This window comes from Kogia breviceps, chromosome 4 (assembly GCF_026419965.1).
Source record: "Kogia breviceps isolate mKogBre1 chromosome 4, mKogBre1 haplotype 1, whole genome shotgun sequence".
NCBI lineage: Eukaryota > Metazoa > Chordata > Mammalia > Artiodactyla > Physeteridae > Kogia > Kogia breviceps.
In genome coordinates, this window is record NC_081313.1 from 165,866,628 (window position 1) to 165,891,753 (window position 25,126).

Consider the following 25,126-nt stretch of genomic DNA (forward strand, 5'->3'; position numbering starts at 1 on the left):
GCCACTGTTTTCTTTCATGCTGTTTCCCCTTTTCTTCAGTGGGGGAAACTTATCTGCCTAAATAGCTTCACAAAACCCAGTGGGCTGTGATGGGGACAGGATTGAGGCATCCAAGGGCATCCAGAGGGCAGAGTCCCTGTCGTGGTGTCTCGGCTGAAGTTCACACGCGGGAAAAGTGAGCCACATCTGCAACTTCTGGGTATTTGAGCCAAAACCTTTGTTCGCTTGGCCTCGGGGTCAGGGTCTGGGACCTGGCAGTCTTTGCCACCAGGCAAGGAGAGTCTGAAAGGGAAGAGATAACAGATGCAACTGAGAACACAGTTCCGGGGGGCCTGGTTTTCTCTCCAATTTCCAACCTCCCAGCTGAGGGCTTTTGATAGTGGATGGTCTGGGGATAAGTCAACTTACTACCTTTGTGTCTTCCCCTGGCGAGCCAACCACCTTGTGGCTACAGGGCCTCGGAACAAAATGCCTGTCTGCCTGGATCTCTTCCTCCTTCCACTCCCACGCATCCCCCAGCCAACCCCTATTCATCCATGAAGTCCCAGCTTAAATGGCACTTCCTCATGAAATTTTTTTTTTTTTTTTTTTTTTTTTTTTTTTTTTTTTTTTTTTGTGGTACGCGGGCCTCTCACTGTTGTGACCTCTCCCGTTGCGGAGCGCAGGCTCCGGACGCGCAGGCTCAGCGGCCATGGCTCTCGGGCCCAGCCGCTCCGCGGCATGTGGGATCTTCCCGGACCAGGGCACGAACCCGCGTCCCCTGCATCGGCAGGCGGATTCTCAACCACTGCGCCACCAGGGAAGCCCCCTCATGAAATTTTTCTAATGACGCCTTCCTCACATACACCTCTGATGCTACATCATATCAGGACCCCCATTATACCTTTTCACCACATTCTTCATAACACAGATCATTATAGCTGTCCCTATATAATCATTTGTGTACATATTTATTTAATGTGTATCTCCCCTACTACCCTGTAAGCTCCAGGGTGGTAGGAGCTGGAGCCATTTTTTTTACAGCTTAGGTATTTCCATTCCTCCTTTAGCCTCACTGTGGGTGCTTAATGAGTATTTCCTGAAAGAGAGGATGGCTGAATAAAGCAAAGGAGAGCCTGGGAATGGTGGGTGGGGGTCCTAAGGTATCTTGCCAGGGCAACAGGATGGTGAATTCTCTCTGCTAGGACTGAAACATTTGCTAGAGGACAAGATTTTCCCCTAATGTCTTCATTTTTTAATTGCTTTCTAGGAGATAAATGTGCATAAAATTCTCCATGCAAAGGGTACCTTGTAATAATAACAGTTATCATTTATTGAACACTTATCTTTACCGTGCTGTGGGCTTTACTTGCATTAATCATAACAACTCCTGTTTACCAAGTAGTCGCCAATGCACCAGGTGCTGTTCTAAGCACTTTCCAAGCCATAACTGATTCATTCCCTGCCCTATAGAGGTGGATACTCTTATTATCCCCATATTACAGTTGAATATGCTGAGGCCCAAGGACACACAGTTAGTGATAGAGCCAGCATCTGAACTTAAGCAGTCTGGCACCAGAGCCTGTGCTCTTAGCCTCTATGCTCCACTACTTTCCCAATATTACGTTATCTCATTAATCCTTACAACAAAACTATGAGGTATTATGATCCCCGTTGAACTGATGAGGAAACTGAGGCTCAGAGAGGATAAGTACCCAGTGGAGGAGCTGAGACATGAACCCAGGAGTCTGTGACTCCAAAGTCCATGTTCTTGCCCATGAGGTTATGACTTTGTCCCCTTGGGATCTTCCTGGTATTTGGGGCAGATGGTATTAGTGATCTGAGTACAGAGTTTGAGGACCTGTGCAGGTCTGGAGAGATGCAGGGGATTGTGCCCTGGCCTTGCCATGGCAAAGTGAACCTGTTTGCTTCTAGTCTGAGGGAGCCCACAGAAGTGGAATGAGACAAGTTTGAAGCCTGCTTGGGTTGACCAAAGGATATTAGAAGAAAATGAAAGTGATAAAATAGTCCACAAGTATTTGGATGTCTTTGAGGGAGTATTCTGTCTGTGGCACTTGGCCTTATCATTAAGGTCGAAACCTCTGGCTTCCCTAAGCACAGGTGCTTTGCTCCCAAGATGTTCTTCATCCTGCTGCTTGGGGTGCTGTTTTGTGGGTGCAGCTTAAGCCTTGTTTCTCAGTGTTCTGCTCTCCCCAGGAATTACTAGATAATGCCAGTGGCAATTTCAGCTTTCCCAGCTCCCAGCTACCTTGAGAAGGGCCACCTGACCCAGTGGGGCTGGCACAGCCTAGTGGCAGGTCCTGCAAGAGGAAAGGATTCATCTAATGCTAATGAGTTGTCAACTTATCATGAGATCACATTCTGGGTTCAAACCCCTGTCCCTTACTGGCTGAAGGGTTTTTTGACAATACTTATTCCCTCCAAGCCTCATTGTTTTCATCTGTAAAATGGGGATGACACATACAGCATAGACACTGCACATGCATGGGTCTGTTGGGGGAAGTAATAAGACAATGCATGCAAAGCCCTCAGCGGAGAGCTCAGGACACAGTAAGTGATCAGCGTGGGCTTGCTGTTGCTGTTAATACTGTTGTCACCACGCAATTAGCTTTCCTTTCTGTGAATGTGGGAGAGCATGTAGAGCTGCTACCTGCAGCTTTTCCAGAGCAGGTAGAGCCACTCTTGGTACAGAGAAGGGGCAGTCTGGGGGGACACTTGCCTCACCTGTCTGAAAAGCAGGGCTGGCCTATGAGAGCTGCATCACCCTGTAACTCTGGGGAGATGGCCCTGTTGGTGAAGGGCTCCCCAGTCACTCTACACAACAATCCCAAACAACTCCATTTAAAAAATCAGTTTTGTGTTTCAACAACAGCAGAATTTTTAGATCGGGAAGAATCCAGTAGCTCATGCCCTCCTTTCAAGACTAAGTCCTGTCTCCATCATCTTCTTCCTGTAATAAGTAAGCCTGCCTGGATAGCTGTAGGGACAGGGAGCCCACTACCTAATCTCACAGTCAACAATAATTATTTTTATTAATATTAGCAAATATGTATTAAAAACTTGTTATTACCAAGCACTGTGTTAGCACTTGGCATTTAATCCTTAAAATGGCCTTTTGTATATGACCCCCCTTTCGCAGAATGAGCAATTAAAACTTACTAGGTTAAGTCACATGCCTAAAACCACACAACCCATATCTTTAACCCTTGTGCTGCAGAGCCTAGATATTTATATGTCTACTCGTGTGGATTTCTTTGCTTAATTGTCCTCTACCTTCTCCCTCTCCTTAACTGTTCATTAGTGCTTCATTCTGGGAAAGTTAGCTCACTTAGACTACGATTGCCTGAAGCTGGTTTTCATAAGAGCTAATATCTAGTGAACATTGATTATGTGCCAGACATTGTCATAGGTGATCATTTACTCTTGTCCTTAATCTTCATGACGGTCTTAGAGGCAGGTGCTGTCAGTCACACATTTTGTAACTGAGGAAACTGAGGCACGGAAGCTTAAGTAATTTGTCCCAAGTCACTTACCCGCTGAACCCAAGGACTGACCCTGGAGCATAAGCTCCTAACCACTGGGATTTCCTACCTTCTCCAGAACTAGGAAAGGACTAATCTTGTCAGGCTGTTAGGCAGGTTTCAAAGTCACTCCACATTTTCCTTCTGAAAGTCAGCCACTCTCCACTCTTCTGGTTTTCACCCTGCTTTTTCTCCAGGAAATGTGTATATCCTTGACATGTTTTCTTTTGATCTTTGAAAACAGTTTTCTATTTTTAAATTATTACATGTTCATTGTAAAAATTCCAATAGTATAGGTAAACAAAGAAAGGAAGGGAAATCACTTGATTTCTAAGATAGATAAAGGAAGGAAGGAAAATCACTTGATTTCTCACCACCCAGAAAGAGCCACTATGTGCCAATGGTGGTTTGGTGAAGTTCACGCTATAGGCACCCTGCTGTGCAACATTTGCACATTCATAGTAGGCACATTGCATATGCATGCACGTTTACAGGAAGACTTTTTTTTTACTGAACACCATGGAGAAAGTTCCACATTATGGCACATAGATTCACACCATCCTTTTAAGTAGGCTAACAGCACTTTGTTGTCCAGTTATACCATGACCTATTCAAATAATATCCTTTTGTGGATATTTAGGTTGTTTCTAAATGCTTGGTATTATTAATAATTCTGTAAATAACATGTTTTGCTATGTGAACCTGGGAGCACTTGTCTAATTATTTTCTTGGAATAAATTCGTGGAAGAAGAATTAGTGGATTAAGGTACCTAGGCATTTTACATTTTGTTGATATTACCTCTTCTTCCAGAAAGTTCTATTAATGGGCAACCCTACTATTACTGCATAAGAAGGTCTTTTCACCAGGGCTTCTTTGTCAATGTGTTTGGTCAGTTTCTGATGATTTTTTCATCATTGCCAATAAAATGGGAGAGAAATTGTGTCTCATTATTCTCACTATGGTATTTATTCAAGCATTTTCCATGTTTATTGGTTTTATACTACATTTGGTACAGATAAAGAATGAAAACTGGAAAGTGACAATTTAAACAATGAAGCTTCCACGAGAGTGGAAATTCTTGTGTCCTAGACAGGACCTAGGAAGCTTAGCAAATTTAAACATTTCCACTTTTAAAAAATTGCATATTTACATTCCAATTCTTTTGCCTGCAATGCCCACCGTGACCTCTACGCAGACACATCCCGAGGAGGACACCTGGCTAAAGGGAAGGACCTTCTGTAGGCCTCGGGTCTCAACACGCTCCCAGCTGGCCAGTAGTTGATAGGGAGTTACCTGGGCCTTGGTAGTTAGGGCTTAATGAATATCCTGGCCAGAGCCCAGAATTGCTCCCTTGAGGTGATTGCAGCCCCCCCTTTCATGCACAGTGGCTGGGGTTCATTGCTGATCTTTGCAATACTTCATTCTCTCTTCCCTTGATTATTAACTTACTGACACAAACCGACTGTTTATGTTCCAGCCATGCCTTTGGTCCATATCAGATGTTCCTCATGAAATTGGTGTCAACTTAGTAGGTACAGAAGTTGGTACTTAGTACTATCTCTGTAGGTCTTAAACTTCAGACTTTCTCTGGAATAGACTCCCAGGTCTCCTCTCTGGCATGTATTTAGGCTATACAGTGGATGGTTTGGTACATAGGCTTTAGCCCTGATTGATTTGGACTAGGATCTTCCACTTTTCTGACTGTTGACCTGGAACAAGTTGACTTGGCCTTCATGAAACCACATAGAGTTGTTGTGAGGACTACATGAGATAATCTATATAAAGTATTCGGCACAGTCAATGTTAGCTTTTCACGTAGAACCTAACTGGAGACTATGATCTCATGTGAGTGGTCTGGGCCCATCCACTTTCCCCTGCAAAAGTAAACTACAGGTAAGTTTATAGGAGGGCACATACAAGGATGGCATTCCCAGGAATTCTGCCCATGTCCCTGCCACCTCTGTGTTTGCGTACCATGTTTGTGTTACATTTGTCTCCCTGTACAGTGATTATCTGATGACATTCAGTCTCCCCAGTTAGGCTGCAAGCTTCCTGAGAAAGGAAAGTACTCACAGCCCACTCGAGCTCCTGGTCCCTACCCCCAGCTTGACCCAGAGCAAGTGTTAAGTAAATTCTTGTCAAAGGAATGAATATAATCCCATATTACTTTCATTTTGCCTTAGCTTCCATGGCACGTGATAGTTTTATAGTTAGCATGGAATAAATATTTGTGTAACTAATTAAGAGCAAATAAATTAATTCACTTCCAACTTGCTTTTCTTTTCAATGATATGTTATCAATGATATATTTTCAGTAGTTCTCTGTGATGAATGAACTATGTCCCTTAGTATATTATGCTTGTTCTATTTATGACTCAGATTCAATTTGGTTAAACTTTATTGAGAACCTGTTATGATCTGGGCACTGTGATAAACATCGTGGAGATTACAAAGAAGAATAAGACCTAAGCCCTATTATAACACTAAGAAGGGACCTGGTAATGTGACTTCATATGGAATCAGTCTCTGGGAAGTGGTACAGAGTTGGGGATGACTTGGAGGAGAATACTTGATGCATTTCATCTATTCAAGTCCTGTTGTATCAGGATGCTCCAAAGGTGCTTTACATTTCAAATGGGGCTTGAACTTTGTCCTTTGGGCTAGGAGTCAGCAGTTTGTTGTTGGTTTTTCTTCTGTAAAAGGGCCAGATAGTAAATATTTCAGCTTCACTGGCCATCGGGTTTCTGCTGCCACGATTCAAACTCTGCTGTTGTGTCAAGGAAGCAGTCATAGACAGTATGTCAACAAATGGCTGTGTCTCTATTCCAGTAAAACTTAAATTTATGAAGCAGCCAATGGGACAGATTTGGCCTAGGGAGTAGGGCGTGGTAGGCCAACCCTGGCTTTAGGCAATGGGGAGTCACTGGTGGGGTTTGAGTGGAGGTACTTGATTACGTTTCTGTTTTTCAGAGAAGGCTCCGTTTGCCTACACCTTGCCATTTCCTTTCTCCTTCTGAACTTAAGAGTCAGTAATAATAACCCTTACTATTTATACATACTTTACAACTTACATAGAATTTTCAAATCCCATGTAATCACTCCTAGGGATGTTGGGAAGCATTGCCTCTGTTTCAAAGAGGAGCCATCAGACCGGGAAGAGTTAGAAGGCTTGTCCTAAGTTACAGAGGTGGAACTGGAGCCCACACCCCCTGAGGCCAGGTTCAGGACTCCAGTCAAGACCCCTTGACCCATCCTCTGCCACACGCACGCACTCCATTTAGCCAGCCAGCTGTCTAACCATTTTATGTGTAGGTCATGTTTCCTCAGCTGGAGGATGCGTCCTTAAAGGGTAGGAATATGTCTTATACTCCTTTTACATCCTCCGGTGTAGGAGGCACAGTGCTGAGTTTGTGGGATCTGATCTCTCACCCCTGGGTCTCGTGGTTCTTCCCATCAAAGTTTCCATTCCCTTCCATCTGTATTCAGTTGACTGGTCACATCTGCTGGCAAGCATTACTGCATACCCACCTGAAATCAGAGAGTTAATGTTTGCAGTCCAAGCCTTTATTCGTCTTTCCAATTTGAAAATTGCCCCAGCAGCTTTCTCAATAAGGAACAGAGGGCTGGTAAATATTTTGGGTCTGTCTTAATCTGCACTTTCCCCCAAATGGTCAAGGAGTCAAAGGGAATTGGCTTTCTTTTTACCATCTGGAATTACTAAGCAAAAGTGTACTTGGAGGCAAATTACGAAGCAGAAGGCCAGTTTAAGATCAAAACTCATATATTTGGACTCCAGAAAGATATTTGATTTGTAGTGATCATGAAATCTTTTTCTCATTTTTCAGCGTGCCATGGTTGACCTTTTCTCACAATTTCTGCTGTTTATACCAGGTCTCCGTCATCTCCCATCCGTGCCATTGAAAGAGAGGTCTCCATTCTCCCCTCTTTACCATCCATTCTCCACACAGCAGCCAAAGTGATCTTTATAAAATTTAATCACATCACATCGGGCCCCTGTTTGAAACCATCCAAAGGTAGCCTACCAAATTTAAATTAAAATCTAAACTCTTTACAAAAATCTTCTAGAAACTACATCATCTGGCCTTGCCTACCTTCCTGACCCTCCCTATCTCATCTCAGACTACTTTTCTTTTGGCAAGCATTACTGCATACCCACCTGAAATCAAAGAGTTAATGGTTGCAGTCCAAGCCTTTATTCTTCTTTCTATGACCTTGCTTTCTATGACTTGGGTCCCCCAGCCCTGGACATGCCAGATTCATTCTTTGTCATGTGACCTTGGCACTGGCTGTTTCTTTGGTCTGGACTGCTCTTCCCCCAGATCTTTCCAAGGCTGGTCTGTGCATCAAGCCTCAGCTCCAAGGATGTCCTCTCCAGGAAGCCTTCCCTAACCCCCTCTCCATCCTCCATGTCCCTCTGTGCAGCTGTGCCCTAGTCTATTAGCATGCTTATTTATTTGTTGGTTGTCTGTCTTTGTCCCTTTTATTGAGGAACCTCAATAAACATTTAAGGAATGAATGAGTGAATGAATTCTTAGAGTCATACAAAATCAGAAATAGCACAGAGAACTTTCAAATCTGAAACCTTGAGGAGCATCTCATTCAGTGGTTTTCAAACCTCCTTTAGGTGTGGAATCGTATTTCCAAATCCAAGCTGAAGACCAGTCCCTATATCTAAGACAGAATAAAACCAAGCTGTTCTAGAAAAAAGTGTGGGATGCAATGCTCCCCAGTCACTCTGAGCCACACCCTGGAATCCTAGGGTTCCAAGCAGGCCCACTTTGAAAACCACTGAGACAAACCCTTTCATTGTACAGATGGGGAAACTGAATCTCTAAGCAGCTCTCCTCTACCTGTAATGTCCGTAAGAATACAGGGTCACTGGTTTGTATCCCAGACCCCAGAATGGTCCCTGGCACAGAGCAGGAGCCCAGGGCAGGTCTTTTCAGCTGTTCAGGTGATACTGAGTTGAAGGCAGAAGTGGAACTGGATGCCAAGTCTGGGGCCTCTGTTCTCTAGTGCAGCACCGAGATGGAGGGACCTTGGCGTCTATCAGTTTCAGGGTCTGGCACCTCGTTTAGAACCAGACCTAGTGGAGAAGACCAGCTTTCTGCTCCCCTTCTACAACTCCAGCCCTCTGATTGCATTTGTCAAAGAATCAGGGAAGTTAAGGTTGCCATCTACCGCCTCTTTATTCTTTTTTTTTTTTTAACATCTTTATTGGAGTATAATTGCTTAACAATGGTGTGTTAGTTTCTGCTGTATAACAAAGTTAATCAGCTATACGTATACATATATCCCCATATCCCCTCCCTCTTGCGTCTCCCTCCCACCCTCCCTATCCCACCCCTCTAGGTGGTCACAGAGCACCGAGCTGATCTCCCTGTGCTATGCAGCTGCTTCCCACTAGCTGTCTATTTTACATTTGGTAATGTATATGTGTCCATGGCACACTCTAACTTCGTCCCAGATTACCCTACCCCCTCCCCATGTCCTGAAGTCCATTCTCTATGTCTGTGTTTTTATTCCTGTCCTGCCTCTAGGTTCATCAGAACCTTTTTTTTTTTTTTTTTTAGATTCCATATATATGTGTTAGCATACGGTATGTGTTTTTCTCCTTCTGATTTACTTCATGCTGTATGACAGACTCTAGGTCCATCCACCTCATTACAAATAATTCAGTTTCATTTCTTTTTATGGCTGAGTAATATTCCATTGTATATATGTGCCACATCTTCTTTATCCACTCATCTGTCGATGGACACTTAGGTTGCTTCCACGTCCTGGCTACTGTAAATAGTGCTGCAGTGAACATTGTGGTGCATGACTCTTTTTGAATTATGGTTTTCTCAGGGTATATGCCCAGGAGTGGGATTGCTGGGTCATATGGTAGTTATATTTTTAGTTTTTTAAGGAACCTGCATACAGTTCTCCATAGCGGCTGTATCAGTTTACGTTCCCACCAACAGTGCAAGAGGGTTCCCTTTTCTCCACACCCTCTCCAGCATTTATTGTTTGTAGAGTTTTTGATGATGGCCATTCTGCCCAGTGTGAGGTGATACCTCATTATAGTTTTGATTTGCATTTCTCTAATGATTAATGATGTTGAGCATCCTTTCATGTGTTTGTTGGCAATCTGTATATCTTCTTTGGAGAAATGTCTATTTAGGTCTTCTGCCCATTTTTGGATTGGGTTGTTTTTTTGATATTGAGCTGCATGAGCTGGTTGTATATTTTGGAGATTAATCCTTTGTCAGTTGCTTCATTTGCAAATATTTTCTTCCATTCTGAGGGTTGTCTTTTCGTCTTGTTTATGATTTTCTTTGCCGTGCAAAAGCTTTTAAGCTTCATTAGGTCCCAAATGTTTATTTTTGGTTTTGTTTCCATTTCTCTAGGAGGTGGGTCAAAAAGGATCTTGCTGTGACTTAAGTCAGAGCATTCTGCCTAAGCTTTCCTCTAAGAGTTTTATAGTGTCTGGCCTTACATTTAGGTCTTTAATCCATTTTGAGTTAATTTTGTGTATGGTGTTAGGGAATATTCTGATTTCATTGTTTTCCATGTAGCTGTCCAGTTTTCCCAGCACCACTTATTGAAGAGGCTGTCTTTTCTCCATTGTATATTCTTGCCTCCTTTATCAAAGATGAGGTGACCATATGTGCGTGGGTTTATCTCTGGACTTTCTGTCCTGTTCCATTGATCTGTATTTCTTTTTTGTGCCAGTACCATACTGCCTTGATAACTGTAGCTTTGTAGTCTAGTCTGAAGTCTGGGAGCCTGATTCCTCCAGCTCTGTTTTTCTTTCTCAAGATTGCTTTGGCTGTTCCGGGTCTTTTGTGTTTCCATACAAATTGTGAAATTTTTTGTTCTAGTTCTGTGAAAAATGTCATTGGTAGTTTGATAGGGATTGCGTTGAATCTGTAGATTGCTTTGGGTAGTAGAGTCATTTTCCAATGTTGATTCTTCCAATCCAAGAGCATGGTACATCTCTCCATCTGTTTGTATCATCTTTACTTTCTTTCATCAGTGTCTTATAGTTTTCTGCATACAGGTCTTTTGTCTTCTTAGGTAGGTTTATTCCTAGGTATTTTATTCTTTTTGTTGCAGTGGTAAATGGTAGTGTTTCCTTAATTTCTCTTTCAGATTTTTTGTCATTAGTGTATAGGGATGCAAGAGAATTCTGTGCATTAACTTTGTATCCTGGTACTTTACCAAATTCATTGATTAGCTCTAGTAGTTTTCTGGTAGCATCTTTAGGATTCTCTATGTTAAGTATCATGTCATCTGCAAACAGTGACAATTTTACTTCTTTTCCGATTTAGATTCCTTTTATTTCTTTTTTGTCTCTTGATTGCTGTGGCTAAAACTTCCAAAACTATGTTGAATAATAGTAGTGAGAGTGGGCAACCTTGTCTTGTTCCTGATCTTAGTGGAAATGGTTTCAGTGTTTCACCATTGCGAATGATGTTGGATGTGGGTTTGTCATATATGGCCTTTATTATGTTGAGGTAAGTTCCCTCTGTGCCTACTTTCTGGAGGGTTTTTATCATAAATGCGTGTTGAATTTTGTCAGAAGCTTTTTCGGCATCTCTTGAGATGATCATATGGTTTTTCTCCTTCAGTTTGTTAATATGATTTATCACATTGATTGATTTGTGTGTATTGAAGAATCCTTGCATTCCTGGGATAAACCCCACTTGATCATGGTGTATGATCCTTTTAATGTGCTGTTGGATTCTGTTTGCTAGTATTTTGTTAAGGATCTTTGCATATATATTCATCAGTGATATTGGTCTGTAGTTTTCTTTCTTTGTGACATCTTTGTCTGGTTTTGGTGTTAGGGTGATAGTGGCCTTGTAGAATGAGTTTGGGAGTGTTTCTCCCTCTGCTATATTTTGGAAGAGTTTGAGAAGGATAGGTGTTAGCTCTTCTCTATATGTTTGATAGAATTCGCCTGTGAAGCCATCTGGTCCTGAGCTTTTGTTTGTTGGAAGATTTTTAATGACAGTTTCAATTTCAGTGCTTGTGTTTGGTCTGTTTATATTTTCTCTTTCTTCCTGGTTCAGTTTCAGAAGGTTGTGCTTTTCTAAGAATTTGTCCACTTCTTCCAGCTTGTCCATTTTATTGGCGTATAGTTGCTTGTAGTAATCTCTCATGATCCTTTGTATTTCAGCAGTGTCAGTTATTACTTCTCCTTTTTCCTTTCTAATTGTGTTGATTTGAGTCTTTTCCCTTTTTTTCTTGATGAGTCTGGCTAATGGTTTATCAATTTTGTTTATCTTCTCAAAGAACCAGCTTTTAGTTTTATTGATCTTTACTAGTGTCCTTCATTTCTTTTTTATTTATTTCTGATCTGATTTTTAGTTAATTAATTAATTTAATTTTTGGCTGCACTGGGTCTTTGTTGCTGCACACAGGCTTTCTCTAGTTGTGGTGAGCAGGGCCTACTCTTCATTGCGGTGCATGGACTTCTTACTGCAGTGGCTTCTCTTGTTGTGGGGCACGGGCTCTAGGCGCACAGGCGTCAGTAGTTGTGGCACTCAGGATCAGTAGATGTGGCTCACGGACTCTAGAGCACTGGCTCAGTAGTTGTGGCACATGGGCTTAGTTGCTGTGCAGCATGTGGGATCTTCCCGGACCAGGGCTCGAACCCGTGTCCCCTGCATTGACAGGTGGATTCTTAACCACTGTGCCACCAGGGAAGTCCTTCTGATCTGATTTTTTGGATTTCTTTCCTTCTGCTGACTTTGGGGTTTTTTGTTCTTCTTTCCTAATTGGTTTAGGTGTAAGGTTAGGTTGTTTATTTGAGATATTTCTTGTTTCTTGAGGTAGGATTGTATTGCTATAAACTTCCCTCTTTGACCTGCTTTTACTTCATCCCTTAGGTTTTGGGTCATCGTGTTTCATTGTCATTTGTTTCTAGGTATATTTTGATTTCCTCTTTGATTTCTTCAGTGATCTCTTGGTTATTTAGTAGTGTATTGTTTAGCCTCCATGTGTTTGTATTTTTTACAGTGTTTTTTCCTTTAATTGATATCTAGTCTCATAGCATTGTGGTCAGAAAAGATACTTGATACAATTTCAATTTTCTTAAGTTTACCAAGGCTTGATTTGTGACCCAAGATATGATCTATCCTGGAGAATGTTCCATGAGCACTTGAGAAGAAAGTTTATTCTGTTGTTTTTGGATGGAATGTCCTATAAATATCAATTAAGTCCATCTTGTTTATTGTGTCATTTAAAGCTTGTGTTTCCTTATTTATTTTCATTTTGGATGATCTGTCCACTGGTGAAAGTCGGGTGTTAAAGTCCCCTACTATTACAGTGTTACTGTTGACTTCCCCTTTTATGGCTGTTACCATTTGCCTTATGTATTGAGATGCTCCTATGTTGGGTGCATAAATATTTACAATTGTTATATCTTCTTCTTGAATCGATCCCTTGATCATTATGTAGTGTCCATCTTTGTCTCTTGTAATAGTCTTTATTTTAAAGTCCATTTTGTCTGATATGAGAATTGCTACTCCAGCTTTCTGTATTTAATTTTTGATAGTTTGATATGTGTCTTGGCGCGTTTCTCCTTGGATTTATCCTGTAAGGGACTCTGCGCTTCCTGGACTTGATTGACTATTTCCTTTCCTATATTAGGGAAGTTTTCAACTATAATCTCCTCAAATATTTTCTCAGTCTCTCTCTTTTTCTCTTCTTCTTCTGGGACCCCTATAATTCGAATGTTGGTGCGTTTAATGTGGTCCCAGAGGTCTCTGAGAGTGTCCTCCATTCTTTTCATTCTTTTTTCTTTATTCTGCTCTGCGGTAGTTATTTACACTGTTTTATCTTCCAGGTCACTTATCCTTTCTTCTGCCTCAGTTATTCTGCTATTGATTCCTTCTAGAGAATTTTTAATTTCATTTATTGTGTTGTTCATCACTGTTTGCTCTTTAGTTCTTCTGTGTCCTTGTTAAACATTTCTTGTATTTACTTAATTCTATTTCCAAGCTTTTGGATTATCTTTACTATCATTACTCTGAATTCTTTTTCAGGTAGACTGCCTATTTCCTCTTCATTTGTTTGGTCTGGTGGGTTTTTACCTTGCCCCTTCATCTGCTGCATATTTCACTGTCTTCTCATTTTGCTTAACTTACAGTATTTGGGGTCTCCTTTCGCAGGCTGCAGGTTCATAGTTCCCGTTGTTTTTGGTGTCTGCACCCCGTGGGTAAGGTTGGGTCAGTGGGCTGTGTAGGCTTCCTGGTGGAGGGCACTGGTGCCTGTGTTCTGGTGGATGAGGCAGGATCTTGTCTTCCTGGTGGGCAGGACCACTTCCAGTGGTGTGTTTTGGGGTGTCTTTGAACTTAGTATGATTTTAGGGAGCCTCTCTGCTAATGGGTGGGGTTGTGTTCCTGTTTTGCTAGTTGCTTGGCATAGGGTGTCCAGCACTGGAGCTTGCTGGTCATTGGGTGGAGCTGGGTCTTAGCGTTGAGGTGGAGATCTCTTGGAGAGCTTTCTCTGTTTGATATTACATGGGGCCGGGAGGTCTCTGGTGGACCAATGTCCTGAACTCGGCTCTCCCACCTCAGAGGCACAGGCCTGACATCTGGCCAGAGCACCAAGACCCTGTCAGCCACACAGCTTGCTCTGGGCTTCTGTTTTGACGATGTGGCTCTGGAGAGCGTGGGCCACTCTTCTGGGAATTGGCTGAGGAGAACCACGAGGGCGCCGAGCATCTTGAAAACGCAGAACCAGTGTGGCAGCCGCCCTCTCTTCCAGGATGAGCAGAAGCCTCCCCAAGATGAGTGGGGTGAAACCCAAAGTGCTATGGGAGCCACCGTGCTCGTGGAGAAGAACCTGAACCAGGCCCCTGTGGACCTACATGCCCTGGGTTCTCGCCTCTTTATTCTTATTTTTTCTTCTCCCTTCTCCTCCTTTTTTAAATTATAAAATGTTTCAGGCATGCAAAACAGCACAGAGGAGAGTACAGCGAACATAGCAATCACTGTGAACCTACAGCCTAGCTTTAGAAAGAAAATGTTACAAATCCAGTGAAGCCTTCCTCCTCTGTTCCCTCTCTTCTTTCCTTTTATTCCCCTCTTCTGTCTTCTCTTGCCCTTCTCCTCCTCCTGATTTCCCTCTCCATCTCCCCCCTGCTTTCTTTGCCCTGACACCTCTCTTGCATTGTCTTTATCACACCCTCCTTTCTCATCCTTGTCCCCTTCTCCTTTTCTTTTCTTCTTCTCCAGCCCCTTCTCTTGCCTTCTCATTCTCCCTTGCATCTTTAAGAAGAGCTTGTGGGTCAGCGATTCATTCCTTTGGCTCTTCAGTGTCAAGGGTGGGAACTCAGTATCCCTTGGAATTGCTTCTCCTACAAACCTTAGCGTACCTGCCCTGCAGGGACAGTTCTCTGGTCCACATGTCCCCTAGCTAGAGGCACTAGCTGTTCCTGCTGGTACATCAGAAAGGTCACCTCCAGCTTGCTCTCTCCAGGGTAGAAGTGTTACTGCCTTCAGATACAATTGCTGGTCACTTCTTCCAGCTTTTTCTCACAAAGGAAAGAACAATAGTCTGATGAGATATCTTGGTATTTTACTCGGCCTTTTGAGTTTTTTCCAGAAAGATTTTCTGATCTCTCTCACTGCATTTTATTTCACTACATCACTGGGGACGTTTTCTTACCATTTTTAAGGTTATACTCTTTGGACTTTAAAGAATTTGATTTACTCTTCCCGAGGCCTGACACTGGGGGAGCTGCCTGCTCAGACATGCAGAAGAATCTGGACCATTTTGTATTTGTCATCAGAGGAGTAACTCTGTGTCAGATGAAAGTGGGGCACAGGGTTGAGTGGTTACATCTCAGTCCTCTCTTCCATCAGCTCAAGTCCAGGAGAGCCAGCAAGAAGCTGGGCAACAGTGATTTGCGTTGTTGAACTGGATTCATTCATAGGGTATGGAGTTGGATTAGGCCACGTCTAGGTTCCTTTTCAAGGTGGAGGTGTCCATACTTCCTGTTTCAATTTGCGGGGAGGGATCAGTTAACAGCAAAAGAAGGCAGGAAACGCCTTCCCCGTGTCAGCACCACCTTCTTTGGTTTTGTGGCACCTGTTTCCTTCTTAATCAGTCTGAGTTTACACTTGGTAATCTCAGTCTGTAATTGTCTGAAGCTGTTATGAATAAAACAGGAAAAGTCTCCCCATTCCAAAGGGACCTATACTCCTGTGTAAACCAGCCAAATGCATTTGGTTGATTAAAATTCTAGTACTTTTACGAGAAATAAGAATGACTTCCAGTGACGCTTTGGTCTTCAATAGGAATGCTAAGGTTTTTTCAAAGTGTTTTCAGATTTACTGGCCCGTTTGGGCCTCACACCAATTTCTGCCAAGACCAGACATTATCACTCCCATTCTGCAGATGAGGAAACTGTGGAAGGGAGGGGAGAGATTTACCCAAGATGGGTGTGGTCTGGTATGGCCAAAGGGACCTCACGGAATGTCCACTGGGGCTGGAGGAAGGCCAGCGCCCACCAGAGGGGCCTTGGGCGAAGGCCAGCAGAAGTGACCCACAGCACGGCCTTGTCAGGGACCCACACCACAGACCCAGCAGGGACAGTTGTCAGGCCCTGGACTCTGCAGCACTCCACCCACCCCAGTACCGCAAAGCATTGGCAGGCAGCTGCGGTGAAGGCTTTCCCGCTGCTGGATCCCTGCCTGCACTGCAGAATTTTCACAAGGAGAATGGAAGGGTGGGAAGTTTATGGTCTGATCTAATCACAGATGAACCGAGAACTCTGTGGCAGCCAGAAGTTTGCAGACTGCGGTGCTGTTAAAGAGCCCATCCCTCGATTCTGAGCCGAGCAGACGGCGTGCTCAGCATGTGTGGCATGTAGTAGGTGCTCAAAAACAGTGGCTTCCGTTGTTCTCATTTTTACCACAATTACCATGATGCCTTGGGCCCCAGCCCACACAGGGGACAGAGGACAAAATCCCAGGGTTTGAAAGTGCCTGCTGGGAGCTGTGGCAAATCTCAAGTAACATTAAGGAGTGAAGAGAAGTAATAAAAGTGAACTTTAAGGAGAAAATGCTGTCAAATGTCCCTTCTGGTTTTCGTGTTCTCCATGAGGCTTGGTGTTTCCCAAGGGACCACAGATGTCTCTGTGGCTTTTTGTTGTTCATTTCCTCCTCTCTGACTCCGTCCTGGTCCTCTGGTGCAAACACCTCAGACCATTGCTGGAATCAGTGTCCCCTTCTGGCTTCCCGTACGGTCCCCACCAGTGCTAGTTCTGAAACCCCATCTGCCTCCCTTGCAAGTCACAGGTGGGCGAGGACACCTCTCATTTGCCTCTCACTCGATGGGCCCACGGTGTTGGCCTAATGACAAGGATGCCCTGTGGCATACTGATATTGGTCAAATCACAAAAGGATGAAAGCTCGAAAAATAAAAAAAAAAGAAAAGGATGAAAGCTTGTGTTTACACATCTTCCCCCCTCCTCCTTCTTTCTCCTTTTCTTCTCTGCCTTCCTCTCCCTCCTCATTCCCTCCCTTCCTTCTTGCAAGGGGAAGGGCATGTGGGCAGAGAGAGCCAGGCAGCCTCAGCCCCCTTCTTACCCTCCAGGGTAGGAGATGGAGAAAAGCACTGAGCTGGGCAGACTGCTTTCGCAGGGCCCAAGGGTCCTCACTCTCAGCCACCTGCAGTCCCCAGAGTCTCCACCCCTGCCCCTAGCCTGGAGAGAAGCACCTGGCATTCATTATCCTATCCTGCTGAGAGCTCCCTGGGGGCCCCACGCATTCCCCAGACTCCAGGCACCAGGGCCCCTGCCCTCTCTGCAAAGCCGCAACTCTACCCATAGCCCCCAGGGGCAAGGGTGGTATTCCATCCGCTGGAACTGAATACTTATAATTATTTGGTGTGGCCTTTTTCCTAATAAAGAGCTATTCGTATGCTCACACCTACACTTGCTGCATGACCTAGAACAAGTCACCCGATCTCTGGGAGCTCAGTTTCCTCATTTTAGAATGAGAAGAATATTTGGCTTATGTCATGAAGTGTCTGGCACATAATAGGTGTAGTAAGGATCAGCCAGCAGACCTCTTGGCTTCCTTCCTCCCTTCTTTCCTATTTCCTGGCTTGGACATTGTCCCCTGATTGCCCCCACCCCCATCCCCTGCCCTTGTCTTGCTTGAACAGAGACCTTTATACAAATGACATCGTCTCAAGCCAGGCCCTGGCTACCCTCCACAGTTCCTGCTGGTCTTGTGTTGGAGGTTGGCTTGCTGGACAGAGGCACAGGGACTGGGAGGAGGGAGCCAGAAACTCTGCTGCTGGGTGTGTGGGGCGGGGGGAGGTGATGGTGAGCGGCTCCCTAAAGCTCACCTCAATATTCCCTAGAATGAGGCCCACAACCGCACAGGCCAGAGTTGCTATGAATGGCTGTCTTCATCTGAAATACCAGGATCCCTGTGGAGCGGTTTGGAGTGGTCAGATCATTTAGGTGGTATAGCACAGTGGACAAGGGCATACATTTTGAAGATGGACTGCCTGGCTTTTGATGCTGGCTCTGCCATTTTCTGAATCTATGACTTAGGGCAAATTACCTAACCTCTCTGTGCTTCGGTTTCTCCATCTGTAATATGTGGCTAATAACATTACTTCATAAGTTGGCTGTAAGGTTTAAATGAAATTACACTTGTAAAGCATTCAGGGAGGCCATGAGCACTGAATAAATGTTGGCTCCTGTTATCATCACTAGTATCATGACTCTTGGCATCATCATCACCATCATTACCATCAAAGTGTGAGAACCAGCAAAGGCTTCTATCACTCACCAGACGTGCTGCTCAAACTCTCATCTATGAAACACATGTATTTATCATTCATCTCCTACCTACTACACTCAGTGGTTGTGAGAACTGACTGATATAGAAGTGAATGCACGCGATAGTTTACCATAAAAAAGCAGATATCATAAAACTAAAAGCAATAGTAACTAACAGAAGATAGGAAGCAAAAAACAGAGTTAGGAAAGAGGAGGAAAAACTGAGCATAAACTTTGGTGTGAGCTTCCTAGTAAACCATGGCAAAAAGGGGAACCCCGTGGGACATGTCATTATCATTACGTAGTGCATAAAATATGTCATTTCCTCACAAGTGATGACCTTTTTCATAGCTTTGAGCTCTAAGAAAAATTTACCATGAGAATATTCACTGTAAAGATTTTTTTCAAATCTAAAATTTCAGGCCTAAACTCCAATAGAAAAGGTAATTCTGATGAGATTTGGGAAGTATCACGATAAAATCGGTTGAAGGAATGTGAGTTCTTTAACCCATATAAGAGAAATAGGTTCCGGGTGAAGACTTCACTACCCCGTCAAGTGGGGGGATAGGGGCAGCATTTTTCTGTGATGTTTCTGAAAAAAGGAATCAGAACTCCTTGGTTGAGTGCCTCAAGCATGCAAACTAAGTTTCAGCTAAAGGTAAAAATTCCCCCAAACTCAAGTAATCCAACAGTGGGGTGAACTGGCTGTTAGGTAGTGAGCTCCCTGCCCATGCAAACATTTGTCTGGATGGCCAGACTTTCGGGGCCAAGTGGGGAGATTCATGGCACTGCCAGGGAGAGTAGAGATGACTCCTGCACCCCAGGCCACTTTCATATTTTCCAAGTCCATGTAATATAGGAGCAGACTCTCCAAAGATGAGATGAGCTTTTCTCTCTTGAATGTAGATTAACAGCTATAACAAAACCCATTTCCTACAAATCTGCTCCCTTAGAAATCAAAGAGCAGGCTGGCTAGGGCAACCACATCCCTTTTTAAATTATTACTTGAGATAAAGACTATTAGCAGATCATTTGGCCAAGCAATTGTCAGCAGATTTCAGGAAATGTTCCCCTTGTCAGAAGTGACTGTGTCACTTGTCACCAACCTCCTGTGTGTCCCATCTGCCATCAACATAAGCAAGTGCACATCCCCGGGGCTCCCACAGCCCCAGCCCTGCTCTCCTGCATCCAGGCATTCATCAGCTGGACTGCCATCATCTCCTCCCTCACTGCGGCTCTTTTGGGACAGGGCCATATCCTGCTCAGCATGTATGACCAGTGCCTCCACAGTGCCAGGCTCATAGCAGACAGCTGTAGCATATGGCTAGGAGCATGGGCGCTGGAGCCTGACAGCCTGCGTTTGAATTCTGGCTCTATCATTTATTAGCTGTGAGCTCTTTGAGCCTCAGTTTCTCTATCTGTAAAATGGGATTGATAAGAGTACCCTGTGCGTGTGCACGCGTGTGCATGTGCACACGCGCACACACATGCAATTGTAGTATGTGTTAAATGAGATAATAAAAGGTAAGCTTTTGGCAAGTGTTTGCCTTATCTGTTGTATCAGAGGTTGGCAGACTATTTCTATCGAGTGTCAGATAGTAAATATTGGCAGCTCTGGAGGTCTCTGTTACAACTATTCAGCTCTGCCATTGTAGCATGAAAGCACCCATAGGTAATACGTAAACGAATGAGCCTGGTGGTATTCCAGTAAAACCTTATTTACGCAGACAGAGAGTGGATGAGTTGTAGGCCATAGTCTGCCAATCCCTGTGATTATAGGAAGCAGTAAGTGAGATGATCAGATGGAAAACGTAAGCAACCACAGAGGCTACAGGGAAGAAATGAAAAGGTGGTAGAATGGTGATTTCAACAGGACTCAGGCTGTAGAGTCAGATAGATCTGGGTTTAAATCTCGTTTGGGTGAATGGTGTACGCTCTCTGTGTCTTGGTTTCCAATTATACAAAATGCTAAATGGTGAGTAAAAGGGACCTATCTCAAATGACTGATGTGTGGGTGAAAAGAGATGATGAGACAGAGTGCTAGGCAGCTAATAAGATGTTAGTAAGTGTTAGCAGCAAGGATGGTGATGACAAGGTGACGGTTGAACTGAACTAAGGGAAATTGAACCACACCTACTCTTGCATGGAGGATGCCCCCACAGAATGGCTCATTAGGTAGAAAAAGGGCTTCCGATCCTGCGAGTGGCTGGCACCCTGCAATGAGCCTTCTATTCCACTGTCCGTGAATGGGGCCAGTATTCCTAGCTTTCTCCCTGCAGAGGCAGATATAATAAGACCTTGGTGGGAGAGCCTACCTTCCACCTAGAAACATGGTGCTAAGTCAGCACCAAAATCAATGGCTATGATCCTCGTGTGTGTCAGAAACGAGCCAGTCTCTCCCTCCTCAAGTCCATCTGCAGATATAGCTAGAGGGGCCAAAAAGATCAGTAATGGAGAATGTGAATTTTGTCCTGGGCTGTGCAGAGCCACTTGGAGACTTGAGTTTGGAACAGGTCTGGGAAGGCCTTTGACTTTGAATTGCTTTTGTTGGAGATTAGCGTCCTGGCAAAGGATCTCTGCATATCACATTTTGTTCAGGGAAGGTGTTGCTGTCAAAGGTGAGGCTCACGGTGTTCCTTTCCACTCCTTGTTGATGCATAAAGACTGCCTAACCAGTGGGTCTCCGCTATGTTCATACTGTGCTGCTTTTAACTCCAGAAGTTTTTATGTCTTATTTTCTTTGCCTCAGGTTTCACAGAAAAAAAATATTCTGGAGTCCTGTAGCCCTAATTAATGCTATCAGGCCTCTATACCCTAATCATATACTAATTGGTATTGACTTTCAACTATGTCATTTCTCTCTACTAAGATGATGGGATTTTCCCAAAATGTCCTATCTTTTTTCCCCATGACTAGAAACCACAAACTCTCTTTTCCTTTCCTCCCTTCCTTCCTTCCTCCCTCCCTCCTCTCCTTTCTCCCTCCCAATATATTTTTATCAAACACCTGAGATGTGCCAAAGATTGTGTTGGGCATCAGGCATACCTTGACGTTCTCGAGTCTAAAGGATGAGATGGGTAAGCTACAGACAGTGTGGTAAGACGCAAGCTCTAAGCAACTTCGGGGTACTGTGGAAATCTACCTACCAGGAGCCTGACCCATTACGGTAGTGGGGAAATGTTTCCTGGTGGAGGTGACCCTTGAGCTACACTTTTTAGGATGAGTAGGAGTTCAAGTACGTGAAGATGAAGGAAGAGGCAAAGTCAAAGGTGTGCCTAGTCTAGGCAGGGAAATGAAAGTTGTTCCCTCTCGCTGAACCTAGTTATTTGGTGGGGCAAGGGCATGTGGGAAATGTCAGGAGAAGACTGGCTGGCAGGAGGTAGGGCATATCAGGACTTTTAGGCCAAAGAGATCTTCTGGAGCTACTGTTTCTCTGATTTGGCTGTAATTATGTCAAGAATGTCATCTCCTCTGTCCACTGCTACTAATTAGTTATACATGCCTCTGATGAATAAGGTGATAAAGTAAGTTAATTATGACTTAATATGTAGAGTTTGCTACCTGCTGTCTTTCAATACATGAAGTCTGTTGGGAGAGGGGGAGCAAGAAAAGGGCTCTTGATGGTGAAAAACACTGAAAAATATTTCCTCCTCTTACCAAGACGCATGTAAAACCTGTTCTGGAATTTAATTTAAGTAAATTGATAAAGACAAGCAAAGAGTTGATTAGCAGTTCACCATGTGCCTAGCACTGTGGGTCCCCCGGGATAAAACTGGGACAGCAAACAGTCGTGGTCCTGCCCATTTTGGAACTTAGCCATGGGTGGGAAAGGTCAGTGGTAAGCAAATAAACACACAAATAACTATGCAATTATAAGATGTGCTAAGTGTTGTGAGAAAAGATGGGGTCCTCTGAGGGAGTGATAGGGAGACCAAATTCACATCGAGGGTAAGGGAAGTACTTTCTGAGAAAGTGACGTTTGAGCTCAGGAGAGACGGGGCGAGTGATCTAGGTGAGTGGCTGGGCATGGAAGGGGAGGGTGTTTCAGGCAGAAGAATGCTGTGCATCCTGGTCCTGAGGCAAGGAGGTGCTTGGCCTGTGTAATAGCTAAAGAAAGGCCAGTGTGGCTGGAGCGCAGGGAGCAGGCCAGAGTGGGCCCTGAGAGGATGGGTGGGAGTGGTAATGCTGGTCCTAGAGGTCATGTTAAGTCTTTCAGGTGATTCTGAAAACAGCAGGGTGACTTTAAGAGTTCCAAGCAGGGTGTGTGGGTGTTTGTGTAGGTGTGTGTGTATATGAGAGAGAGAGAGAGAGAGAGAGATGAACACATTTGTGTTTTAAAATGAATCTTCTTGTTGTCCTGAGAAAAATAGTTATACAGGGACAAAATAATGCGTTCAAACCAGGATTTTCCAGGGACACTTGTAGGATTTTCTGGATCCTCTCAGACATGGGCTATGATGTGACCACCATGTTTGCTTACATCTTTTGGTAAGGAAGGCACCCCCTTCTTCTGTGTGGTGGCCAGTTTGTAAGAGTGCCTGGTCCTGGGGCCAGCGACGCCCTCTCCTACCTCGTGTTTAGAACCCGGGCACTGTGCACCATACCATCCATCTAAGGCATCACCCTTCAGAAGAGAAAGATCACCCAGATGAGCAGTCAGTCAAACCGTTTGGTTCTCCAGCTCTCTATGCAGGGTTACTACAGGGGCCACAATACAAATGAGAGTGCATCTTGACCTTCAAGGACTATGCCATCCATCAGGGCAGACAGCGCAAAAACATTAAAAAGACCAAGGGAAGTGCAGGAGAGTAATGACAGGTTAGTCCAAGCATGTGTTAGCTCCCCAGATAAGGAGGTGATGAACTGCCAAGACGACCTCTCCCAGGAGTGAAGAGGTGTGATAATAAGTAACATCACTGAGCAGTTACTATGGACCAGATGCTCTTTTAAAGGCTGTGAATTCTGTTTCATTTAATCCTCACAGCTACACAGTGAGCTCCGGTTTAGGAAGCTGAGGCACAGAGAAGTTGAGTAACTTTGCTAAGCTCCCACAGCAGTAAGTAGCACAAAGGGGTTGGAACCCAGGGACTTATACTCGAGAGCTCCATGCTCTTAGCTTCCATGTGATTGAGTCAGGTGGAGTGGCTCCCTAGAGGGAAAGGCCATGGCCAGGGTAGAGAAAAGTAGGAAACAATGAGTCTCAGCTGGGTTTTTTTGTTGTTTTGTTGTTGTTTTTGCGGTACGCGGGCCTCTCACTGCTGCGGCCTCTCCCCTTGCGGAGCACAGGCTCCGGACGGACAGGCTCAGCGGCCATGGCTCACGGGCCCAGCCGCTCCACGGCATGTGGGATCTTCCCGGACCGGGGCACGAACCTGCGTCCCCCGCATCGGCAGGCGGACTCTCAGCCACTGCACCACCAGGGAAGCCCTCAGCTGTTTTATAGGTTGCATGCTGCTGAGGTTCTGTGTGGCCATCTGAGAACTAAGGTTCCCCATGTGGTGCTGAGTGTTTTATAGAGTGGGGAACCCTACTCCTGTTCATGTATTCCTTCCTCAAAACTTTCCCAAGCACCCTTGATCTGCAGGAACTGGGATGGGTACTGGGCTACAGCAGAGAGTTGAGATGTTCCCCCAGAGCTCACTGGGTAGTGAGAGAGTCACAAAAGAAAAGGGTTAATTTAAATGCAGTGTGATAAGCACCCATCATGAGGAAGCCACATGCTGTAGGAGTCCATAGGAGTCGCAGGCATCAGTGATACGTTTTTGTGGTGGCTTGAGTGTGAGGTGCCACGGGTAGGGGAGTCTCTTCAAAGAAAGGGACATCATGTGTGAGCATGGAAGATGAGCAGGACTTAGCCAGGTGAAGGGTTTGGGGGTGGCAGCAAATGGGGCAACAGAGGAAGTAAATCACTTCAGGAGACTATGCAGGAAGCCCTCCAAGCATGGAAATAAGAGAGAGCAGGTTCCCTGGAGGAACAGGAGGGTAGAACGCATTCTGGGAAAATGTGAGAACAGAGATAAGTCTGGAGAAAGGTTGGCGGGGGCTGGGTCATCTTTCAGGGAGTTTTGACCTCACCCTGAGGGCAATGAAAGCCTCCCTGACTTTGAGGGGAGTAGAAGGTAACAGGTTCCTGGGGGCAGTCTGATCCTTTGTACGAGTCTTGGGTTACAGTGAGGTGCTGATGGTGTCTTTAGCAAGAGGCCTGATGATCCGGCCCCCAGAGAGTGGTTTGGCCCTGAGGATGGTTTTCCCCCTGCATCTTAATGGAAGTTGTCTCTCCTTTCTGCATTGGGCTTACCAAGTAGCTGAGGTGTGTTTTATTTTTTAAAGAACTACTTGCTCCTCTGTGTGGTCTGCCTGTCTATGGGATTTCTCCCAGGGTGTTCAAACATACCTCCAAGGTCTCATTTCTGGGCAACTTCTCCTTAGTGGGAGTCATGGGGGAAGGATGTAGGTGAGCAGGAGGAGAGCCTGTAGGAGGGGGAGGGGGAGGGGCTAGCAGGGATCGTGATGGCGACCTCAGGAGCCCCCTTGGCTCATCTTGTCTCAGTCACATGGGGGCCTCCCAACTTATTCTTCCCCTCGTGAGGGCTCCCCAGTCAATTAAGAAGGCTCCCCAGGAATTCCCTGGTGGTGCAGTGGTTAAGAATCCGCCTGCCAGTGCAGGGGACACGGGTTCAAGCCCTGTTCTGGGAAGATCCCACATGCCGTGGAGCAACTAAGCCCGTGCGCCACAACTACTGAGCCACGTGCCACAACTGCTGAAGCCCATGCTCCGCAACAAGA

General features: G+C 44.8%; 1 protein-coding gene across 1 annotated transcript in view; it reads left to right on the forward strand.

The window, feature by feature from the left end:
• The window catches only part of DOCK2 (dedicator of cytokinesis 2), a 420,075-nt gene that overhangs the window by 220,816 nt on the left and 174,133 nt on the right, over nucleotides 1-25,126 (forward strand). The window lies entirely within an intron of this gene.